Consider the following 20,040-nt stretch of genomic DNA (forward strand, 5'->3'; position numbering starts at 1 on the left):
GGCGACCCCGCGTCTGGAGGCAGGGCGTCTGCAGGAGGCGGCGGCCAAGGCGAGCGGGGCGGGCAGGCGAGCCTGGGGCCCATCCAGGCGCGGGGAGAGGCGGGCCCTTGCGTGGTCCGGACGCCAAAGCCTGGCCTTCCCGGCAAAGGCCGGGCTCTCGAGCCACCTCAGCCGCTCCCGGCTCTGTCGACCTGAGGCAAGTGGTCACTTGCCTTGTCTGCAAAATGGGCAGAGCCCCACCTGCCTGCCAGGGCAGATGTGAAGTCCGCCCGACAGACCGCGCTGCCCAGCAAGGTGCCCGCAACGGGGCACCACGGCCGCCACCACCCACCTCTGCATCGTAGGCGGGAGGCGTGCGGCCACGTCCGGGCCCTGCTCGGTGACTGGGTCAGGGCGCTCGGCCTCGCCCGGCGGAGGGGCCAGAGGCTGTCACCTCCCCCTGTAATCTGCTCCCCCACACCGCTAGACCCGGCCGTGTGCCCGACTCAGGGCCGGGTGCTGGAGGGACAGCACCGTACTCAGGTCGGCTCACCCTGCTGGAGGGACACGCACAGACCGGGGCCTGGCCGGGTGAGACGTGCCACGCTGTGCGAGAGACACACGTGTGGCCTCGGGCCATCAGCCTGGCCTGGGGGGGGGGGGTGGGGGGAAGATAATGTATGAGGCCTGCAGGCAGGGGCAGCAGGAGAACTGGGCAGAATAGTGACAGGCACGTAGTAGGTGCTCAGTTAATGCTTGATGAGTAAGTGAAATGAACCCTGTGAAGCAGGAGAACACTGAAACCCAGGGGAACATCCTTCTAAGGTCACAGGTGCCCCCTATTTGCCTGGCCCCAGAGCTGCGCCCCTCCCTGCCCGAGAGGCCAGACCGGCACCCCCAGGCCTGCCCACAGAGCGGGGATGGGGCACACAGCTGGCACCTCTCTATGCGTCGAGGCCCCGGGGCTCATGCCCGGGAGCCCGCTCTGTCCTCTGTTTTGCTGGCGAGCCAAGCGGGGCAGGAACGGCCAATTCCCTGAATTCCTGCCCAAACCCGGGGGGCGGCTCCGGGCAGGCAGAGGAGCTCCCTGCGAGCCTGGCTGCTTCACGAGGCTTCCCCGCCAGGAGGCCCATTTAGGAAACGGGTGGCAGGGAGGGGCTGCGGGGGCGTGAGGGGTGACGGCTGCCAGCCAATGCCGGGGCCGCCAGCCGGTCCGCCCCTCGGGCTCCCAGCGGCTGGGGGCGGGGGGAGGGTGGCACTCCCCGGCAGGGCTGAGCCTCTGGGTACCTGTGGGCCAAAACCACTCAGAAACCACAGGCCAAATGAGTCCACTTTCTAAAGTGCCCAGGGACTGAGGGAGACACCGTGCTTTCTGTTCCAGCATCCCGGCCCGGTGAGGCGCGAGGCAGCGACACCACGGGAGGGACGGGGAACGTGCCCCGAGCTGCCCCCCGGGTCTTCAGGCTTGCGCTGACCGTGGGCCGCGGGACATGTGTTCGGGACACCCTCTGGTGTCTGACAGGTCTGCCGATGCCCGAGGTGTCCTCCCCCAGCCCCAGGAAAGCGACAAAGGCACCAGGCATGTCCCGGCAGGGAGGAAAGAGGCCAGGAGGGGCGACAGGGCCCAGCCGCCAAGACCGACGCACAGGGGACCGACCTCCTGGCCGCGGCAGTGTTCCTGCCGCAGTCTGGGTGCCCCCTCCCGGGGGTCAGGCTGGGTGTCCCCTCCCTGGGCCCCAGTGTCCACATAGCACCTGCTGGCCCTGCCCTGGAGGCGGCAGACCCCGGGCTGGGTCCCCCCTGCACCGCCTCCCCTCCCCATCATCTGAGAACCGGGCCCCCGGACCGCCCTGGGGGAGACGACTCCGGCCCACCCAGCACGCCCCGGGGGCACACGGTAGGTAGAGCGACAGACCTTGGACCCAGGGCCTGCTGCCGTTCCTAAGGGCTAAATGGCTGGGTCACCAACCCCTGGCTGCCAAACCCCACCTTGGGGAGGGGAGAAGGGAGGGAGGGAGGAACAGGGCCCCCCAGCTCCGAGGGGCAGGGAGGGGGCAGGTGGGCGAGGCCAGAGAGCAAGTGAGCGTGCCACAGGAGAACACAGCGTGCCACCCTGTCGGGGGGAGGAGGCTGGGCAGGAGGACAGAGCCACCCCTCCCCGCCTGCGTGCAGGAGGAAGCCAGGGTGGGAAAATTCAGCGGAGGGTGCAGGGGGAGGGGGCAGGGGGTGGAACGATGGGGACTAGGAAGATTTGGGGTGGGGGAGGGGGCAGGCCACAGCGGCCACCGGCCGGGGGACCCTGAGCCCCTCGGCCCCTCCACGGCCCCCTTCCCCATCGTGAAAGGAGGAGAGGTTGCTGGAACAGGTCCCTTCTCGCCGGGGTCAGGGCAGCAGGGCGGGCACCCCGGCTCATCATTCCCTCAGCGGACGGGGAAGCAGCCCCAGGCCCCGGGCCGGGCTCCGGGCTCTGTGCGACACCAGTCCCGCCTCAGAAGGAAGGACACGGGCCACGGGGAGGACTTCCTCCGGTGCCCAGTGTCCTCTAGGGTGCTCCCGTGGGTGGGGCCGCCCTCCCCGGCCGGCGGAGCCCTGAGGGGTCCCCAACGCGGCCCTTGCCTTGTGGGGAGCAGAGCCGGCCGTGGCTGGACCCGTGCGGGCAGGTGGGGGCTCCCGGGCCTGTAGAAACAAACAGGCGCGTGTGGATCCCTGAGGAAATTCTCCAAACAAGGCCCCAGGGAGCTGCCGTGCAGAGAGAGAGAAGCGGTCCAAGCAGGAAGAGGAGACGAGAGAGGCACAGGATGGCCCTCTGGGGACCCAGGGGCATCTCAAAGATGCAGAGGGGGCGCCCAGCCCGCCAAGGAAAGCGGAAACAAAGCTGAGAGTCTTCTGGAAAGCAGAAACAGGCTTCCCTACCCCCGGGACTTCAGGGAGCGCCGAGAGGAGGGGGCCGTGGTCTGGAGCAAGAGGGGTGCTGGGTGGCGGGCAGGTCTGGTTAGAGGCTCCACCTCCCGCCTAGAGATGCCCTTTGACCTCCACCCGGGCTCCCGGGACCTCTGTACCCCAGTGCCCTTTCCCCAGGGACACTGCTAACATGTCATGTCACAGAGCTTGTGTTCCAGGAGCAGCTTCCAGGAGCCCGGGAGCGGCCTCCCCCCTCCCCCACGCCTCCACCAAGCCCTGAGGTTCATCATCAGGGAGACAGGGGCCTTGAGGTCTGGGGGGAGCCCCATGCGACAGAGCCACCAACTCGGGCTGCCACGTCAGCCGAAGGCTGGTGAGCTCTCCAACAGGCCGTGAGGGTCCCGGGTCCCCCCATCCCCAGCCTCCTCTGCCAGGTGTTTCTCAATGGGGTTTAGTGGATATTTAAGAGCTCGGAGCCCCGCCCCCACCTCTGCCACCAGCCGTCTACCACGCGCTCACTGCCAGCATCAGTGTCCCAAAAACGTGGGTGCCAGCCCATCACACACTTGCTAAACAGCCCTCCTCGGCTGCCCAGCCCCCCACAGGGAAAGCTGTCGCCATGCACGGGCTCCATCACCCTGTGCCAGCCTCCCTTCCCCCGTGCAGTCCCCCAGCCTGAGGCCATACCTCCTCCCCCCGGGGCCCTCTTCCCAGGAACCCTCAGGATGTGCAGCTTCCCCAGAGGGGAAGCCTGCCCCGCTCCCCTCGCCACAAATGGCCTGCACCCCGTCCCCTCCCTCCCGGCTCTGCGCGCAGGCTGGCTGAAGAGCTAACTCAGACTAGAGTGGAAATGGCTGCAAAGTGGGCTGTCGAGTGACCTTGCCCTGGAGATGCATCACTGTTGACAAAGAAGTCAGCCTTTAGCCAAAGGGGTGGGGTTCCAGAGCAGAGAAAGACCCTGGGCTCCAAGGTGGGGTGCTGCCTAATTCACAGTCCGCTTTGCAGTTCTGACGGCTCCCCTCCCTTCTCAAGGCCCACAGTGGGATAGTGACTTGACCAGCCTCTCCCCCAGCCAGTGGCAGGGCTGGGTCAGGATCCCAGGGGTCTGGCCTGCACCAGACCCAGCCGAGAGCAGGAGGCGGAGAGCCCTCTGACCCCCAGAAGGGTCCCCCGGTCGTGAGACTCCAGGAATCGGAGAAAGGGTCCCACGGGAGCGGCCTGGTGTCGCCAGGCAGGCGGGGAGGCCACAGGCCTCCAAATTCCAGGCTAATTGGCATCTGGCAGAGCACGTTCCTCCACAGCAGGCCTGACTTTCGCATCCTGTCCCACACTCCGACACGAGCCCCGGAACGCCCCCCCAACCCCCCGACATCCAAACTGACACGGCCCCGTCCCGCCTGGGCCGCCCCAGGAAGCCTCTGACCCGAGCCCTCTCTGAGCCCAGAGGCACCAGGGCGGCCGGGGCCACAGGCCTGGAAGGAATGTGTCCCTGACCCGCGGGCCTGAGCATTGCCGACACAGGCCCCAGAGGCTCAGGAGATCAGAGCCGGCCGCGTAAACAGTGATAGGGAGCCAGGGAACCGCGTCTGCTCTGATCCAGACCCCGGGATGAGGAAACCAAGCTCCGGGCAGAGCACGGCCCCACAGGAATTGCCCAACGGGTCTGTTGCAACGGGTTTGGATTCCGGGGTCAGCCCTCCCAGCCTCCCTGCCTCCCGGCTGCCCTGAGCGCCTGAGGTTTGGGGACACGGCTGCCGGGCAGGGAGGAAAGGTGTCCCTGGGCCCCCACACCCCGTTGTCTATGGACCGGACGTGACGGGGCAGAAATGGGGCCTCGGGGGCAACAGTGGCTCAGGGTCGACCCTTCCCCTCCCGGAACAGTCCTGGCTGTCACCTGGGAAGCCGGGAAGGCAGTGAGGCCTGACAGACAGCCTGCCCACGGGCCCAGCCCCCGAGGGGCAACCCGACCTTCCCCGCAGCGGACAGCTCACCAGCAGGAGGGCACTTCGCCCTGCCCCTGGGCTCACGGGGGCCCACCTAGGCGGCCTGGCCTCACGTTCCTGTCACACACGGGCTGCCAGGCCACCGTCAGCCGCCCCCCTGCTTTCTCCTCCCAGGAGAAGAGGCAAGGCTGACCGTCATTCACCGTCGTTCCCCAAATCTCTCCTTTTTTTCCCGCAGAATCTAATTTCTTTTCAGTGCAGCCCTTTCACGTGCAGGCGGCTGTGAGGCCGTCTCCTCCCTGCACCCCACCGTGAAGCGGGTGCCGTCACCCCATTCTGCGGGTGAGGACCCCGAGGCCGCAGGAGAAGGGATCGGCCAGGACCACACCCGGAGCCGTGGGTTTTACTTTATGGGGAGACAGCCCCTGGTGCGGCCCGAGGTCAGATAGACCCCCCTGTGGCCTGTGCCTCCCCGGGCCTCTGTCCCCTCTCCAAGCTGGGGTCCTGGGAGGATTCGGGAGGACTGTCCACGGAGCAGCGGCTGCCTTCCCACAGTCTTCCGGGTCAGGGAGCGACCCCGCGGGAGAGCACCTCCACCGGCTAGGGGACCCCTCTTCTGCATCCATCCCCCTGGTGAGATGCCCACCACCCCGGGGCTCAGCCCCCCACCCCAGGGACACGCCTGGCCTGGCGTCCAGGGGCCAAGCATGTGGCTCACCAGTCAGGAGCCCGGACATCCTCTGAGAGCCTCAGGCTCGCCTCCCGAAAGGGAGGGGTGACTCACCCACCTGGAGAGCTAGCTCGGGGGACACACGTGTGACACGTGCTCGGCACACGGCAGGCCAGCACCGTCCTCCTTAGCAGGGTCCTCCCTCTCCCCCGCCTCCCGAGACAACCAGCCCCCCCACACACACACACACCCCCGCCCCGCTCCAGGCCGCCTGGTGTGGGGTCCTCGTCCCGCTCGGGAGGTCTCAGAGCCCCGTGTCCACACCAAGGCGCTGTCGTTGGGCTCCCGGCGGCCTTCTTGGCAGGCACCTCTGTGCCACATGCTGGGCTCTGGGCCCCACCTCCAGCTCAATCCGCCTGGCCGTCGTGCAACCCCAGGCAGGAAGCAGCACCTTCAGGAAGGTTCGAGTGACCCTCCTGGGCCAGGAGCCCTGCCGTCCAGCTGTGGCCACGCTCGGGGCGCGTCCGGGCCACTGGCCGGCCGGTCCACTGCAGGACCCACGTAATCTGCCCAAAGCAGCACGGCTAGTTAGAAGTTTTATTGATTGAACACGATCGAGTGGAAATAGTAAAAAAGTTCTCCCCATGTAACCCACTTTTTCTTAATGGGTAATCTCAGACACTTGAGTTTGTATGTTAAAGGAGCTTTAGGACAATTTAATAGCTCATAAAATTTTATAGTCCCAGTTGAAGTCAGAGTGATAACTCTGGCCTGCACAGCTATAGTTTGCTAAATGTCTCTCGTCTTTTTTTCTTTCTTTCCCTTCCATTTATTGGAGAGTTAACATCTGCTCGGCTATGGGGCGGTGGGGGGAGACGGAAAGGAAAGGAAAATAATCATCTGTTTCTCCAGAAGAGAGGGAAGACGTTCGGGCTCTCCCGGCAACATCTTAGTTTCCAAGCACGTGGTTTTCCTTGAAGTGAGAAAGAGGTTGGATAAGCCGCCTGGCCCACCACTGCGAGGCATCGGGGCCCCTCCGGTGACCGCTGGTCCTGGTCTGCCCCGGGCCGCAGCCACGTCCTGGGGTGGGCCGCAACCGGGAGGGGCCCGTTGAGAGTCACAACCTGGCCACTTACAAAGCGCCCACTGTGCACACCGCCCAGAGGACCCACGGAGAAGGGCGACACGAGCTCACTGCCTGGGAGGTGCCCACGCTCAGAAGCCGAGGCTGAGGTCCTCACCCGGGCAGACGGGCCAGAGGGGTCCGCCCTTTGAAGGCTTCATGGAGGAGGCGGAGACAGGATGGGGAGCCCGGGGGCGGGCAAGAATCCTGGCTCCACCCGCACGGCCCGCAAGAGAAGAAGAAGGAAAAGGCGTATGCCACAGCACGGGGAGCCCCCGACGCGTCCTGTCGCGTGAGCGAAGGCAGACAGGAAAGGTCGCGTGGTGTCGGGTCCCTTTTACATGAAGCGTCGGGAGTCGGCGAATCCGCAGAGGCAAGAGGCAGGTTGGCGGTGGCTGGGGCTCGGGCTCGGGGCCGGGGCTCCTCCTGGGGTGGATGAAGAGGTTTCGGAACCGGGTAAAGAGGTGCTTAGCTGTGCCGCACCGTGACCGCGCTAAATGCCGCTGGACTGCGCACTTTAAACTCGTTCCGTCCATCGCGTGTGAATTCCATCTCAATAAAACAAAAATCCTTGAAGGGAGGAAATTCGTGCTGACAACGGGACACAGGCAACACTCACCGGGGACAGGCCCCAGACACCGTGCCTCCTTTACCTCTCCAGCCTGTGCAGGGATCTGACCCCGGAAACTCGGGGCAGGGCAACCGGTCAGCGGGGCGGGACGGGGCAGGTTGAGGGCGCAGGCTGGCTGCTCCTCGAAGCGCGATGGCCTGGCTGTGTCCTGGGGGCCGTGGGAAGGGCTGCGTCCCATCGGAGCTCACTTACGGGAGGGCGGCTTTTCAAGAGCCCGGGTCAGACCTGGGGGTCAGAGCACGTGCTCCGCTGGAGAACCCACAGGGGTCAGAGCAGAGCCCCCACCCGCCCGGGACGCCCCGGGGAGCCTGCCTCTCTCCCCACCTCCCCGCCACACCCCTCTCCTGCCTTCTCTGGATCCCCCCAGATTTCCCGTTCCTAATTCCTGCCCGGGAGAGCCCTCCTCGGAGGCAGCCGGACCCTTGGCGTAAGGCTGGCTGCCCAGAGAGAGGGCCTGCCCCCCACAGCAGCCACGGAGAAGGCCCCGGCCACACGTGGCCACCTGTGAGGTGGGTCCTGGGCTCTCTCACTGAGCCACCACTCCCTGGACACCCTCCTGGGCTTTTGCCCAGCGGAGAAAAGGATAGAATGAGGCCACAGGACCTTTGTCTCCTGCCACGTGGAAGCACGCACGGTGAGTCAACACTGTCACACAGACCTCGGACGCCAAAGAACAAAGCGGGTGTCCAGCCGGGTTCGTTTCGGCGGGACGGGCCCCCACTGCCTGGTGGGATTCGGGGATGAGGGGAGGCTGGGCTCATGCCCGAGGTCTGCCCTGGACAGGCTGGAGCAGCCACCCAGTACGTGAAACCTCGCTGGACCAGCAAGAAACATACCTGCCAAGGAATCTGCAAAGCTTCGCTTTCGTCAGGGCCCTCGGGGGCCTGGCAACCCCGGGAACGCAGGCAGGCGTTAGGGAAAAGTGCACGGAACCGCCCTCCTTCTCACGATACTCCCACGTGACCAGGGGACTGGTTTTTCAGAGCGCTTGGCTCTCCTCATTTTTTTTTTAATTGTTTTAATGTTTATTCATTTTTGAAAGACAGAGGCAGAGCACGAGCAGGGGAGAGGCAGAGGGAGAGGGAGACACGGAATCCGAAGGAGGCTCCGGGCTCCGAGCTGTCAGCACAGAGCCCGACGCGGGGCTCGAACTCACAGACGGTGAGATCAGGACCTGAGCCGAAGTCGGACGCTTCACCGACTGAGCCCCCCAGGCGCCCCGACTTTTCTTGGGGCGGGCTCGGTGCTTTCTCTGACCAGCAGCCGTCATCCACCTGGGACACCTGTGCCCCTGAGGAGGGTCTGGATGTGGCAAGTGGGCGGGCGGCCCGTTGCGGGAGCCTCGCACTGGCCCCGGCACCCAGATCCCATCTGCAGCTGAGGCAGAGGGCGAGATCCACATCACAAGCCTACGTGGAAACCTTGCAAACGGCCGAAACAGCACAGGACGCTGCCCAACACTCCCGGGCCCCCCCTCCAGCCCCCCGGCCTTTGCCGCCCCATCTGTCCAGAGCAGGCACCTGTCCCTATGCGTCTGCCCCATCTGGGTGGCCTCCTCCAGGCCGTCCTGACCCCGCACACAGAAGGCCCGGCCCCGGCCACCCAAGCAGCCCCCTGTGACCTTTCCTCGAAGCCCTTGGCCGCATTTAAGTCATGTGATCTGTGGTTTCATCCACCTGTCCTTTCTGCCGTGGCCTCCGTGGGGCCTGACGTGGTCCCTGCAGGCCCGCCCGAGCACTGAGCCTCGGAGGCAGGTAAATATTTGCCAGATGATGCCTGAGTATTGAAACGGAGAACACTCTCCGATCTGGACCCCTGAGCTCGAATCCTAGCCCTGCTGCTGAATTGCATTGTGACCTTGGGCCGGTCACTCGGTCTTTCCCGTCTGGAAAATGGAGACAGCGGCACGGAGACGGCGGGCCAGCCTCTCCCAGCACTCCGCCGGCCCGGGGATCTTAAGAACGAAGGGGTCTTTTTAAGAGGTCTCGCTCGCACCCCCACCCCCACAGAGAGCGGCTGCCGTCCGAGCTCCTTATAGGGCTCCTTTGCTCTCAGGAGAGACTCCGATGTGTTGGCAAAGTGCATTGTGGGAGCCAAAATAATCAGATTGCAGACGAAGGGAGAGAGGGAAGGGGAAGATAATTGAATATCAGAGAGGAAGCTATTCTCAAGCCAGCCGTTTCATGGTTCCTTCTCGTATTTATGTTTTCGGGGAGGTCCCCCAAATAAAACAGCGCTATTATTTTATGACTCATAAAATATACGTTACGGTTACAACATATCATAGCCATAATCATAACCACACTTACTGAATACCTACTACGCGCCGTAAAACTCTCAAGGCGGGTCTGACCCTCTCACTTGGCAGCTGGGAAGACGGGGGGCCACGGGGCCACGCTGGTCTCCACCCAGAGTCGAAGGCAGCGCTCTCCCGGCCCCGCCACCCGTCCAGAGCCCTTTCCGGGCTCCCCGGCCCCCGGGCTCAACCCTCTTCCATCACAGGGTGGCGTCACACCCTTTTCATTTCCAAGTCTCGTTACTACAGATGCAGCATGAAAAATGAGCCAATAACCCAGTAAATCCGAGCCACTCGGCGCGAAATGTAATAACAGCTGTGAGGCAGTGCCAGCCAGACAGATTGAGCAGGCTGCGCCTCCGAGAAGCTGCCCTCTAGGGCTCCGGGGGACGACATCGAGAGGGCACAGAAAGGTCTCAGCCCTCCAGACAGAGAGGGTCACGGCCCGGCGGGGGGCAGGTGCCCGGGACCCGCGCACACACGACCCGCGAGGGGCTCCGGGTGGCTGACTTTGCTCCTCTGTCCCTCAGCCTTCGGTTCTGCGAGATGGGGAGCCCGCCTGGGGTCCGCCCCGGGACGCGGAGAACACGCGCAGCTGGGGAGCCCCTGCGCAAGGTGAGGCCCCCCCCCGGCACGGGCTCACCCCGGGTCGCACGGCGGCATATGACCTGGCTCATCAGGAATCAACTGCTTCCCGAAAGAACAAGGTGGCGAAGGCGTTTCCAGAGGAAGACGTATGTAGTACAAGGTGCTAGGCCTTACCACGCTGCCTGTCCCCCCGCCCTGCTCCCACCCCTGACCCGGGAAGGGTCGGGGGCAGCCTGACGACAGCAGGCACCAGAGCAACTTACCCCCCTAGACTCACAGGTCCACTGGCTCTCAATCCCGGCTGAGCCTCCTGAGGTGGGTTCTAAACATTTCACGCCCAGGCCCAGGGACGATTTCACTGGCCTGGTGTGGCCAGCCGGCCAAGGACACTTGACCCCTGTGCCCCGCAGGGCACCCAGCAAGCGGGCTTCCCGCCTCTGTGCGCCCCTGAAGGGGCCAGGAGACTGCAAAGCCCCCCGAGCAGGCCAGCACGGCGGGTCCCACACCAGCACCGGAGCCACGCGGCCTTTCGGGTGAAGTGACACCGCCCCGATGGACCTCACAGATGCCCACGGGGGCCCAAGAGCCCCTGAGTGCCCCAGTAGCTCTCAGAGGAGCGTGGCACCCAAGGGGCCATCACCCTGGCCTCCCGCCTCCCGTGCCAGGCCGCGGGGCTCTGAGTCTGCCAGACAGGGACCCAACAAGGCAGCAAAGTCAGGCCCCACCTTGACGGGTACTCGGCGGTGTGGCCACGAAGGGTCTGGAATGCTCTGAACATGACGGGGCCACGGGCCGTAGGGCCACCGCGAGCGGATGGGCCCCCTCTGCCAAGGAGACAGCCCTGAGCAGCCTGCCTCGCTGAGGCGAAAGGGAAGGAGAGCAGTTCTGACCCTCTTTTATTGATTTAATTAATTAATTAATTTTATTTTATTTTATTTTATTTTATTTTATTTTATTTTATTTTATTTTATTTATTGAGTGTTTGGGGTGTTTTGTTCACTGTGGGTATTTTAAATTAATTATAACTTCTAAGAACATTCCACTAAAGCGTGATTTCTCTTGATTGTGGGGCTCCCTGGAGCCCGGATCGAGTGCCTGGCTTTCCACACCCCAGCCCCAGCCTCGAGTCTCCTGTGCTCTGTCCTGCTGGTGTCGCCCTGCCCACTCTCCGCGCCTCTGGAAACTCTGCCGGTGACGCGGGTGAGCCACCAGGCCCCCAGCAGGTGAAGGTGCCCTCTGTTCAGGCTCCTTGTCTCCCACAGACTACATCGTGATGGTTAAAAGTTCAGGGGCTTCAGGGGCGCCTGGGGGGCTCCGTCGGTGAAGCGTCTGCCTTTGGCTCAGGTCATGATCTCACGGTTTGTGGGTTCGAGCCCCGCGTCGGGCTCTGTGCTGACAGCTCTGAGTCTGGACCCTGCTTTGGATTCTGTGTCTCCCTCTCCCTCTGCCCATCCCCTGCTCATGCTCTGTCTCTCTGTGTCTCTCAATAATAAATAAACGTTAAAAAAAGAAAAGGAAAGGAAAGGAAAGGAAAGGAAAGGAAAGGAAAGGAAAGGAAAGGAAAGAAAGGAAAGGAAAGGAAAGGAAAGGAAAGAAAGGAAAGGAAAGGAAAGGAAAGGAAAGGAAAGGAAAGGAAAGGAAAGGAAGGAAAGGAAAGGAAAGAAAGAAAAGAAAAGAAAAGAAAAGAAAAGAAAAGAAAAGAAAAGAAAAGAAAAAAACAGCTTGGTGGCCTCGGCTCCAACGGGGTGTTTTAGAGTCAGGAAGTGCTCCCGGGGTCCTCACGACGAGCACGATGTGGCTCCGTGAGCAGTGAGGGGACCCCTCGTCGTGTAGGCCCACGCCAACAGCACTGCCTGAGTCTCACCCCAGCTCTGGATGTCCCACGTGAAAGGCTGTTTGTGATTTACCCAAACTGGAGGCTCACAATCCGCGAGAGTGTTCAAAAGCCACTGGAAAGCACCTACCTGAGGGTAAGAGGCTTTGCTCTGTCGGGAACGTCACCGTTTGGGGAAGTCACGTCACAGACGCGGCAACGGCGGCCCACGGTCTCCCGGGCACCTCCGGCTGCGGCCGGGACTGCGGATCCGGATCCGTGCCCCGGGGCCAGGCTTCCTGCTGGAGACGGGGCGGGCGCTCACGTAGCCAAAGACACAGTACTTGAGAATCACTGATTCCCCTTTAACCATGGTAATACACCCTTTATATTACACTCAGAACGTTATATTGACTTTTTTCGAAATCCTACGCGAAGTGAGTTTTATTTCCTGTGATTTTCATTTCAGGACAGTCAAGGGAGTGCGGCGGGGTCCATCCAGGGATCCAGGCTGCGCAGCAAATCGCCTGGGAACGTTACAAAATGCAGGATGCTCCTACACCTGGTCTGGGGAGGGGTGAGGGCAGGAGCGAGGGCAGGGGTCAGAAGGGATGCTCTCCTGTGCAGCCACAGTTGGGACGCTCCGAGTGCCCTCCCAACCCGGGCAGGTGGCCCCGGGCTCTCCTGGCCTCTGCTTCTGCATCTGTAAAATGAGAACGTTCCGGAAGCACCCAGAGCCGGGCACGCGGACGCTGGAAAGCAGTTGCTGGCACTCTGATTCACGCCCTCCCGGCTGCACGGCAGTCTGTCTGTCTGGTGGCCTCGGCACCGCACAGCCCGGACCCTCCACACGGGGCTGGCACACAGTAGGTGCTCATCAAACGTGCGTCTCCACCAGAAGAGCCCCCCCCTCCGGGGCCCACAAGGAGGTGAGAGACTCCCAATCCTCGAGGGGGGCCGGTGGGGGCTCCCCTGCCCTGTGGGGGGACATACGTAGCACGGTTACGGGGGGCCAAGAGCACGATGCGACACTGCAGACACAGGCGACCGTGAGAGCAGCCACGTGCTACGGGGGCCGAGGCAAAGCTTCGCGACTCCTGCAGACGGAGGGAGGGAGGGAGACCCATCCGCAGTCGCTATTCCCATCGGCGCGCGATTCCCACAGGGGGCTGTCGGTGGCCAGGGAGTGGGGGGCTCGGGGGGCGGGGCCCTGCATGTGGCTCTGGAGCTGGGGGGGGGGGGCAGGGAGGCGGATGCCGGCGGGAAATGGGGGACACGCCCCTCCCGGGAGCCTCCCTATAATCTCAGTGACCGCTATGGAAGGGCAAATGGGAAGCCCCCACCTTGGAAGGAGCCCCGATGCTTCATTAGCCCGTCAGCTTCCAGGCATGTGACCGGAATGGGAAAGCGGGCCCGGGAGCTGAGTAGCTGTGAGATATGCCAGCTCCAACCTCCACCCCCGTCCCCCACCCTGGCATCTTTTGGGGCGGGTTTGCTTTTGGGGTTTGGGGAAAGTCCCCAACAGGCCAGGGAGGCCAGGAGGCTGGGCCGGGGGTGGGCGGGGGGAGGAGGGGCAGAGAGCCACCTGAGAGCCCAGAGAGGGACAGAGGTACAGGGTTTCCGAGCGGGGCGTCTGGCCCAGACCCGTCACAGGCTGCCGACTGTGTCTGCAGCAAAGGAAAAGAATCCTTTCTGCTGTTTTGTTATCGTATAATTGACACGCGGCAAGGCTCACCCTTCTCCGCGTTCGGTGCTGAGAGTCTTACACACGCACGTGGTCGCGTAACCGCTGTGCGTCCCAACACCCCCAACTCCCCTGTGCGTCCAGCTCGCCCCCCACCCCCCAGCCACCGGCAGCATCCGCTGCGCTGTGCGTGGCCGTGGTTCTGCCACGGCGGTGGAACAGGCGGCGTGCGGTCTTTGGAGCCGGCACGTTGCCCGCGAGGCTCACCCACGGGGCCGCAGCCTTTGAATCGCCGGGCGCCACCCCTCGCAGGCACGGGCCTGGGCCGTTTATCTGTTTCCCAGTCGAAGGACAGCCGGGCTGTTTCCGGTTTTCGAGTAGCCAAGTTCCAGAAAATAGTTTCTCAGCCCAGAACAGGCTTCCCAGCCACCAGCTCTGGAACTGAGCCCCTTCCACACGGGCGGCTACGTGCGGACATCCGGGCAATCATGAGAATTGCTGGGGAGCCGCGAGGCTCGGGGACCCCGCGTCATCAGACCCCCTCGCCCACCCGAACACGCATGCACTCAGCAGGTCAGTGTCGCTGCCGACTGCTGCCTACCACCCAGAGTCACGGGCCTTTTTTCAAACCTGGGGTCCGGGGGTGGCTGGGCGTGGGCTCTACCCTCTCTGTGCACCCTCCCCGTGTGGGTGGCACCCAGGGGCTGTGCCTGCCCTCACCCGGCCGGCCCAGACATACCAGGCTCCAACTCAGCACGGCCGAGGGGGACAAGGGAGACCCGTGCTGCCGTTTCTCAGCCCAGCCAGCCACAAGGTGTATCCTTTTGTTCCCGAGGGAGGGCTGCTGGGTGGCCGGGCTCGCTGCCCCCTTGCGTCCCCGCCGCCCGCCAGCAAGGAGATCACTCAGGCACTGATACGATCGCCGCGGGACAGTCGGAAATTGGAGTGTCCCCGGTGCTTGATCGCGCCAGCCGCGGCCACAGGGACATTAGAGGCCCGCGTAATGGCCCACATTCAGCTCCCCTCGCAGCCCCACCATGACCTTGGGCGGCTGGGAGCCCGCTGCTGTTTTAATGAAAAATCAGGACTTGGGGAATGGCTATGGCTTGGTGGGGAGCAGGAAGGGGGAGGGCTCTGTGCAGCTGCCCTCAGTCCATCTGTCCACACCGGCCCCTCATGGGGGTTGGGGACCCCTGAAGACACAAAGAGAGCCCCACCTCGCGGAACGCTGGGTCTAATGTGTGAGCTGGGGAGAGGCCGGGATGGGGCGCAGTGGCGGGGGGGGGGTGCAGACACAGGGGGAGGGGCCGCCGTGCGTTTGTTGCTCCCACGCCGGGACAAAAGGACCCTCCGTCCAGGCTGGGCTCACCACCCACTCGCCAGCCTCAGTTTCCCCGTTGCAAACAGCTTGGCCCCTCCCACTCTCCCAGCGAGAACTGACAGCTTCGATGGAGCACCCACTGAGTGTGTCCCCACTGCCCCCAGAGCCCCCTGGGACCCTGGGCTACCATTCACCCCATTTTCAGATGGGGAGACAGAACTGACTGCCCAAGGTCATGCAGCAAAGGGAGGGCAAGCCGCCGGGGTGCCCTGGCCGGGTCCAGTGGCCCCCATGCACACCCTGGGCTGTTTCTCCCAGCTTTTTTCTAGAGACCAGACCCAGGCTGCCCTCCGCGGCCAGGGCCCTGCCCCCCACCACCCACCCCCAAACCCTTGCCAGTCCTCTGGGCTGACAGCACACCAGCCAGGTGGCCACCTGCCTCTCTGCAGCCAACTCCAGGCCCACAGGGAATTTAAGTGCCAAAATCAAGGCCAGGGCCGAATCGCCTCTGCTGGGGAGGCTCCTGACCCTCCTTCCCCTCCAGGGGCCTGGCAGGAAGGTCCACCAGGCGGCCGGCCACCCCCTTACAAGCCCCAGGCTGACCCCAGAGTATCGGAGTAGGGGTTCCCAGCCCAGCCCTGAACTGGGCAGGGCCCCCCGGCCACCACCGTCGGCCCGCTCTGCCCTGCCCGTGCTGATGGAATTGGGGGGCCGGGGAGGGTCCACTGCAAGTGGGCCACTCTTTCTGGCTGGGCTGGGGTGGGGGGAGCCCTCCTGCACCTCCCTCCCCTCCCCAGAGGTGCAGACATCATCGCTGGGCAGAGCAGAGAACAAGGCCCTGAACTTGGGTCGGCGAGGGGTTTCAGACTCGATGCCCCTAGCCGGACCCATGATGCTGGCTGGCTTCCCCGGGCAGTCCCCCCAAGACTGAGCCTCTCTGTTGGGGCTCCTCCTTCCCCCACTGCAGTCCAGAGCTAGCCCACTGGTACCAGGCCAGCTGCCTGCAGGAAATTTCCTGGAAGCCTTGGCCTTGACCCTCTCTTGCTGCCTCTTTGTTCTCTTCTCTCGCCTCCTTGGCCTCTCCTGGGGTTCGGGAAGGAGCCTGCCCTCATTAGCCTCAGCTGCTCCGAGCAGGCTCAGAAGGGCCCTTCTCGCCGCTCATAAGCCCCTCAGAACTCCAGGTCGGCCCCTCTCTCCGAGTGGCTTCCTCAGGGACATCAGCCCTGCTCTGAGGTCAGAGAGAAAACAAACTCCCAGTGCTGATGGCCAACAGGGACAGGGCCCTCCCCAGAGGCCGGCACACGCGAAGGGCCCCGTGTCTGTCCACGCTCGAAAATTCGCAGCAACCCCAGACGGCAGGGATCAGCATGACCCCCATTTTTCAAGCCAGAGCACAGAGGTACAGAGAGATAAGATGACTTGCCCAGGCTCACACAGCTGCCAGGTGGGGGTGGGGGTGGGGGTCCAGGATGCAAACCCAGACAATGAGTTCCAGAATCTGTGCCCTGAACGGTCACAGTGACAGTTGCCTACAACCCGCCTTCCGCTGCCTTGTCGTCCTGTAACTTCCCACGCCTTTTTAGAAAGCCACGGAGTACTGGTTCCGTTTTCCTAACGTGGCCTCGCGGGAGCCTTCCTGGCCAACCACCACGCACATCCCACCTCCCTGCGTAGCCCCCAGAGCCCCTTCCCCAGCACGTGCAGTCACTTCCCCAAGAGGCCTTGGACGGGCCAACCCTCCCCCCAAGACGGCGCCCCCGGAACCGTGTCTCCTCCTTGCTCCTGGCACATGGCAGAGACTGCGCAGGGCAGGGGCTCGGAGATGCTGACTCAGTCCGGAACGTTGGAGTCACGGGAGACTGTGGCCCACAGGAGAGCGGAGACCCGGCGCCCACAGGTCCCCAGGGACCCGAGGCAGGAAGGAAGGTCAAGGTGGGGGCGGGGGAGACACCACTTACTGAGCGCTCCCGGGGCCCGGCTGAGCCCGCTGGGCCGTCTGCAGCCCCCACGTAGCCTGTAAGAGCCTCGTGGCACCTCGGAGCCAGAAGGTGCCTGCTCCCGGGTGAGGAAAACCGGGCTCCCGCAGGTGAACTCGCTTGGCCTGCACGAGGCAGGGCTGGCGCTGGAACCCGGCACTTCTCCCCGGTGCCGGGACCCACGGCGGGTGTCGAGGGCCACGGGAGCATAGAGAGCCCCCGCTGCGGACCCGCTCCTGCCGTGAATGCGGCCCGCAGCCACCCCACGGGGCGAGCCCGGGGCCCCCCGCGTCCCGGCATGGCCCGCGTTCAGAGCCCCGCGGGGTGTCCAATCAGTCCCCACACGGAGCGCAGATGGGACACGGCTGCCTCCACCCATCGGATTAACACAGGGTTTTGGTGGCACCCACCAGCGGCTGGCTTAGCTCACTGCGAGTGGCCCTGGACGATTCCCGCCACGAGCCAGCAGCAAAGAGCAGCCACGCCTTCCCCTTGCCGGGGGAGGGGGGACAACCTGGCCGTCTCAGGACCCGGAGGGGAGGGGGGCTGGGGGTCACTGCTGCTGCTCGTGGGGCAGTGACGCCGATCCTCCTCTGCGCTGGCCACTTGCCCAGCCGCACGCCCGGCCAGGTGGACTCAGGCTCTGAAGCCAGTGAGGGGCAGGAGGGCGGGGCTGGAGTGAGCCCCCCACAAGGAGGAGGGAGGCAGGGAAGGAGGAGGGAGGCAGGGAAGGAGGAGGGAGGCAGGGAGGGCCTGTCCTCACCAGCGCCTCCTTCCCAGTCCAGGCACTAAGAACGGCACCCTGTCCCCCAGCCTAGAGTCACCGGCACCCTGCAAGGACCCCCTGGTCCCCCCAGGCACCTCTGTGGTCACCTCTGACGCAGCCCCCCTCCTGAGTTACACCCCGGAGCCCACACTCCGCTAACAGCCAGCACCAGGTGGCATCACCTCTCTGAGCCTCAGTTTCCCCATCTCTAAAATGGGTGCCTACGCCACAAGGTCCTAGTATGTTTTCTGTGAGATAAGATGGGTCACCCAGTAGGTACAGAGCCTGGCTCGGGAAACGCCCTGCAACCAGGAGCCGTGACCATTGACGTTGTCCCTGGGGCCCCGTCCCCTCACCCGGCCGTCCTCCAGCCTCTCCCACCGTCCCATTCTCCTCCTGAGGCAGCGTGTTGCTTGCCTGGCTTCTCCACTCCAACACTCCGAGACTCATCCTCCCTTTGCAAGCCGGCTCCACTGCTCCCCAGCCTTCCGGGCCCTCCCAGAGCTGGCTTCCGCCCGGTGGCTGCTGGTCACCAGGGACCCCACGCTTTGCCCTGTTGGCCCAGGCCGCTCCCTGCAAGGGAGGCCCCACGGAGCTACGGCCTACTTGGCCGCAGGTCGGCCCAAGTGGTTGGGCTGGTTTGTGGTGGAAAGGACACCGGGCCAGGGCCCGGGGAGGGTCCGATGCCTCCCCGGAGCCCGACGACTTGGCTGGGCCGCCGCGGCGAGCGCGCCAGAGGCCCGGGGCCCACGGACACCCAGGCACTCCAAGGATCTCTGCCCTGCTTGGAGACCAACGAGGCCAGCTTTATCCCTGCTACGCAACTAGGCCAGCAGGCTTCGCAGAGAGGGCTGGTGGGGAGCGTTCAGGCTGCGTGGAAAGAAGGCAAAAGAAAGCGGAGAGTCAGCATTTGTCTGCCAGGCTGGCTTTCGCCCCTGGAGAGCATTTCAGGGCCACGAATGCCAATCACAATGTGCTCGTGGGCGACAAGACCAGGAAAGTCGGGGCGGGGGTGGGGGGCCCCAGGCTCGGGTTCCAGCTCTACCGGGGACGCGCCCAGCCCCCGAAGTCCCGTTGAGTGCACGCGCACAGCCGCGGGAGGTCGTGAGGACGTGGCACACGCGGGACCCCGCTGCCAGCCCCGGCCCCCCGCGCCTCTCAGAGGCTGAGCCGGAACCAAGACAGCACAAGCCCTGTCCCCACGCGGGTGGGGGTGACAGCGCCTGCCATCAGGGTCAAACAAGAGCGGGAAGCGTGACGGACCCTCCGCGTCTTCTGAGTTGACGTGGCTTCCGCTCTCCGGACGTTAAGGGGTCCTTTGGCCCCTGAAATCACGGTGACAGCGCATGGCTGGTGGGTTTTGTTTGCCTGAGTGTATTCGGTCAGTAAAGGGAGAAGTTGGCAGCTCTGTGCCAGGCCCCGCGTGGGCTCTCTGGACCCGGTCTTGTCCAGGAGCCGAGGGACTGGAGCCCGAGGGAGCAGCACGTTCCGGGCCATCCTGGGCACCTTGCCTGTCACCACAACACCAGCTCCTTTCTTTGTTATTAATTCAACAAGTCCGCTTGGAATCTAGTCATGAGCAGGGCACAAAAATCCGCTGCTTTAACGGAACTTCCATTCTAGGGATGGAGACAAACAACTTGTGAGTAAAGAAAAAATGTAGTTTCTGATGAGCCGATGAATATGCTGGATGTTACACAGCAAACACGCAGGGTCGGGGACAAAGAGGGTGCAGAGAGGGAGTCAGGGCAGACCCCCAAGGATGGGACCCTCGAATTGAGAGCTCATGCAGTGAGGGAGTGAGCCTTAAGAACATGCGGGGAGGTACTCCAGCCAGGGGCACAGCAGGTGCAAAGGCCCTGAGGTAGGAAGGAACGTGGCCGGACGGCAGACACGCAGAGGACAGTGTCTCAGGGTGTCCAGGAGAGTCACAGGGTCAGCAGGGCCAGATGGAGAATAATGGGGCAGGCAGACGCGGGGAAGATCGCATCTCTGGTTTAGACACGCCAATTTTGAGCTGTTAGGTGATCTTAAAATTAAGGTGAAAGGTGTCACATTGGGGTGCTGAGTGGGTGGTTAGATGTTTAGAAGTATGGATCTCAGGGTGGAGGTCAGGGCTGGACAGACCCATGTGGAACCGCCACCACGGGTGACACTTAACAGGATGGGTCCGTGGGATGTCGAGGGGGAGGGGCATGGATGGGCTGAGCCGCGGCAGTTCGAGGACGAGGACGGGAGGCCATGAAGCTCCCAGGGCTCCTGGGAGGCAGGAGAAGGGCTTGGAGCGTTCCCGGGGGGCTGCTAGACTTTGGTGGGAAACGAGGAGTCTGGAATGAGAGGGTGTATGGG

At 63.8% G+C, this 20,040-nt stretch overlaps 1 long non-coding RNA gene across 2 annotated transcripts; it reads left to right on the forward strand.

Annotated features, from left to right (window-relative positions):
• The first annotated feature begins 445 nt into the window (after window positions 1-445).
• On the forward strand, window positions 446-6,244 carry LOC145713038 (uncharacterized). 2 transcript variants are annotated; one of them, XR_014135994.1, is made up of 2 exons: window positions 446-1,501; window positions 5,062-6,244. It is a non-coding gene; the product is annotated as an uncharacterized LOC145713038 (long non-coding RNA). The 2 variants fall into 2 exon arrangements; XR_014135995.1 differs by lacking the exon at window positions 446-1,501 and adding an exon at window positions 4,110-4,541.
• The last annotated feature ends 13,796 nt before the right edge of the window (window positions 6,245-20,040 follow it).

Source organism: Panthera onca, chromosome D4 (assembly GCF_046562875.1).
Source record: "Panthera onca isolate mPanOnc1 chromosome D4, mPanOnc1 haplotype 2, whole genome shotgun sequence".
Lineage (NCBI taxonomy): Eukaryota > Metazoa > Chordata > Mammalia > Carnivora > Felidae > Panthera > Panthera onca.